Here is a 4,694-nt window from a genome sequence, read left to right as displayed (position 1 = left end):
CACGGTGGGTGGATGAGGATGTGCTCTGTAAGGCCGAATCAGTCGTTGACTGGGACGGGAGTGCCTTACTGCCGCCCTCCGCTACTTCGACCGGATGTCACCCATGTTGGAATCTAGTAGAAAAAATTTTCTGTGGAGGAGGACCTGCTCCGTAAGGCCGAATCAGTCTCGGAGGCACGCCGGCCTTAAAAAACGTGGCATTTCCCAACATCAAGGACACGCAGGTGTTTGTCAACGGCGTGGATGTTGCACTGGGAGCATTCCCGCCTATGAGGTCACTTACAAAAGGAGGAAGAGCGCGTAGTTCAAATTCTAGTAGAGAATCGTAGTTTAAGGGGCTGTTTGGTTCTAGACCTAGGAGTGCCACACTCTGCCATACAATGTTTGCCAAACTTGCCTAAGGTTAGTTCTTCAAAATGAGAGCCACAAGTTGGCAAGCCTAAGGGAATCTTGCCACACTTTTTTGTGTGTATGTGATGTGAGACCATAGTGTGGCTTGCCTAAGATGTGGCTTGAACCAAACACACACCTAAATTGGTCAAGCTTGCCTAACCTTAGGTGTGGCAAGCTTTGGCAAACTTAGTCTCAAACCAAACATCCCCTAAATGGTTGTCAAATCCTAGTTGTCACCCATGTCGAAATCTAGTAGAAAAAACTTGCATTGTTAAGATGGGGAAGGAAGAGATATTGCACTCAATGACAAAATGTCTCACATGGAAAAAATGTTAAAGGCTACGGTTTATGACGATTTTGTGTTTGCGCATCGCCTCGCAAACCTCCATAATATTATGGAGCGCACTCCACACACACGTTATGGAGGCTGTCAATATAGTTACTATGCTAGAGTTGCTCTCAATGATGTCAATTTTTATCACACAAAAGTTTTTTTTTACTACCGATCATTCCAGAATTTGAGGAACTGTTGAACAAAATAAATAATTTATGATAATTAAAGTCAAATTCATTTGTGAGCTATATTTTTGCTGGAACGTAAATTTTGATGCACCCATAAGATATCAACAATTTTGAATATATCGGAGAAAAGATCTATTTAAAACGGAAGGCCGTCGCTAAGGGAAAAAAGTTGCCCTCTCCATGGATTACGCGGGGAGGGCTTGACGCCACTCGATCGACATGTTGGGATGTCCGTTTTTATTTCCTAAGAAGGTACCCATTTCTGCATGAGGACATAGGATGAGTTTTTCTTCTTCTTCCTAACAAAAGCTCAAATGGAGATAAATATTAAGCCAAAAGTCCAAATTATGAATCGTTCTGTTTCTTGCGGTGATATCTCCGAAATTAGATCCATGTTGATTTACATGTTTAAATGGATTTATTAAGTCAAGGCTTAAAAATTGTTTTTAAATTGGGAAATATGAGGGTTATTTTTTCAGAAGGAAGTAAAAGAGTTTTGATCATGCATGTAGGAAAAATGCAAGCAAACTCGATTTTTTTTCAGAATTTTTTTTTGACTTATTCATCATCTGTCATGGCAGTACAAAGAACACTATAAATAAATAATAAATGTTATATCAAACACCGTGAGAGGGAACGAACATATCGACAAAGCGAAACTAACAGGAGACACACGAACAAAGTGCAGCCATCGTTGATGTCGCGATCCATGCCATCACCCACCCATATTGCAACTCATATTGTAAAATCCGTACTTATCTATCATCATATTTACTATAGTCATAATTACAATAGAGGAAAACCGCATGCATGTTCCTTTCTGGTGGTACTAGGGTGTGCCGAAAGTTTTGCCGGAGACAAAAATGTCCACCTCAATTTTCGCCGAATCTAAACAGCCGTCTCAAAAATACGTCACCGCATGTGGGCCCCATCTCAATATTTTGCTTTTCCAAATGTTTGTAGCATGCATTTGCGCAAAGCGATGCATAGCCTTGTTGCGAGCAAGGACAGCAGCCTATTCACGAGCCAGCGGAAGTAGGCGGGCGGAACCCGAATAATAATTGTGCACGGTGCAATGATCTCACTCACCACGAGATCGCGATATGTCTCTTTTATCGCTTCGGCAAGACGAGAAAAAGTCCCAGGGCCCGCCACCACCAATCCGGCAACCTTTGCGTCTGCCTTTTCCATGTGTGCTCCAAGTTGCATTTTTTTCCCTTTTTCTTTCTCAAGGAAAAGCTCAGGAGTTAAGAGTGGGTCCCACTTGGCATGGCCCGGGGGGCTCTTTCCGCCATGATCGGTCGGAAGGAAGATGATAAGTCGTGGATGAAAATCACCTTGGAAGCTTTCTACACTCGGAAGCCGTTTCAACTCCTACTTCTAGAGTGGTGCCGGCCGTTGGATCCGTAGGATGTAGTAATGGACGGCCAGCTTACAGCCACGGAAATCGGAAGGCCCAGAGCTTATCGTTGGCAAATGGCGACGGCAACGGGCAAGCGAGACAAAAACTGTCCGATCCATCGTCCATCATCATCATGGGATGGGACGTGGAGCAAAGCAATAGTGCAAGGAAACATGGCGCCAGTGCGCGCGCAAAGCGGCCAATAATCGGTGGCATGAGGAAGAGCTGGCTAGCTGGTTTGTGTTGCGGCGGGGCCGTATCCTGCCAATAATCGGTGGCATGAGGAAGAGCTGGCTAGCTGGTTTGTGTTGCGGCGGGGCCGTATCCTTGATAGAGTAGCTTTTCTCAAGACGAACAGAGGCGATTTTGTCGAGTGGCGGCTGGTTTCTTGCGGTGATTTGCTTGTCATGTCAGCGCGGGGATCTCGGTTCAGGTTCGGACGGCCCAATAGTCCTGGTTGTTGGCCGGTTTGGACTGCTGGTGGTAGTACAATTATTGGTTGGCACGTGCATGTGTTGTGTCGTGCCACCGGTGGCATCAGATCGCAAAGCAGTGTAGTAGACTACACGGTGTCTCTGTTGCTCGCTTGCATAGTCGTAGTAGTGTCGTATTCCTTTACGGCCGACGGACGCTGCAACGGGGAAGGAATATTATCCTCCTCCGATCGAGCAACAGCTTGGAATTGGAACAGGATGAAGAGCAGAGCCGAACGTAGAAGAATCCAATGCCGTTGTCATCTTGCGTTAAGCCAAGTGATTCCCGTTTCACGTATGGCCTCAAATCAATCAAGATCGCCGAAGTTGTTTTTTCTACAAATTCAATCACGCCATGCTCCTCCAACCCTACCTGGCCAACAGTGGGCCAAAGATTCATGGAGAGTCGGTGTGCACGAACCGGCCGGTGATGGTGATACTGTACATGTGCGCCCACTCGCACTGGAGTCTGATATGGATGATGCGCTGCCACTACGGCCGGGCCATGCATGCATCCGGGTGCGCTTTGCCGTCACGGAGGCCCTTGTCGGTGATCTTCCGGGAAAGACTTTTCCAAGATACGCCTCGTCGGTTCGAAACCATGGTGGGGGTGGGGAGAAGGAAAAGAAACCTCACTCGCTGCTGCAAAGTCAGCGCGCGCTTTCGCTCTCTCTTTTTTTATTTACCTTTGCTATCATCTTGCTGCCGGTGATGGCTTTTTACGACTTGGCATGGCACACGGGCGCCCCTTTGTTTTCTCTTGTTGTCTTGCGGTGCTTGTGCAGTTGTGCTTCGTGGAATCGGATGCCTGATGTGTAAGGGTCAACGTTCGAGAAGGTCTCCGTTCCTTGAGAAACCGAGTAGCTTCTGTTGATCATCAGGGACTACGCGCGCAATCTACTTTTGTTTTCTTCATGCATGAGATTATGATTACACGATGTATTGCTCTTCGTACATAGGCACATATATATGATGTACAAAGGTGGGCCACGGACCTCAACTATACAAGGAACTAGGAGGCGGACCCAATACATAATATGCACATAACACATATACTCAACCCCCCCCCCCCCCCCCCCGCAGTCGAAGCGGCACCGCGGCTGACGCAAAGACTGGACCGGAACTCCTCAAATGACGCCGTAGGCAAGCCCTTGGTCATGATATCGGCAAATTGTTGGGAAATAGGAACGTGTAAAACACGAATATGGCCAAGGGCCACCTGTCCCGAACAAAATGAATATTCAACTCAATATGCTTGGTTCGTCGATGATGCACCGGGTTAGCGGAGAGGTAGACTGCCGAGACGTTGTCGCAGTAGACCACCGTGGCACGGTCAATAGGGCAAGAGAGCTCCTGAAGCAGCTGGCGAAGCCACGAACACTCGGCGACGGCTTTGGCCACCGCACGATACTCAGCCTCAGCACTGGAACGAGAGACCGTAGGCTGCCGCTTGGACGACCACGAGATGAGTGAGGGTCCAAGATAGACACAATAGCCCGAAGTGGAGCGACGAGTGTCAGGGCAGCCCGCCCAGTCTGCATCAGAGTAGGCGGTGAGGGCGGTGTCGGCGGAGGCGTGAAGCGTGACGCCAAGATCCATAGTGCCACAGATATAGCGGAGAATCCGCTTGACGGCAGCCCAGTGAACGTCTCGAGGAGCATGCATATGAAGACACACCTGCTGCACGGCATACTGGATCTCCGGTCGAGTCAGAGTGAGGTACTGGAGAGCACCAACGATAGACCGATAGAAAGCAGCATCCGAAGCAGGAGAACCATCCGTGGCAGAAAGCTTGGCCTTCGTATCAACAGGCGTAGCGGCGGGCTTGCAGTTAAGCATGCCGGCGCGCTCCAGGAGCTCGTGAGCGTACTTCCGCTGATGAAGAAAGAAGCCATCCGGACGGC

This window comes from Triticum aestivum, chromosome 4D (assembly GCF_018294505.1).
Source record: "Triticum aestivum cultivar Chinese Spring chromosome 4D, IWGSC CS RefSeq v2.1, whole genome shotgun sequence".
Taxonomy (NCBI): Eukaryota; Viridiplantae; Streptophyta; class Magnoliopsida; order Poales; family Poaceae; genus Triticum; species Triticum aestivum.
Note: the sequence above shows the minus strand (reverse complement) of the source record.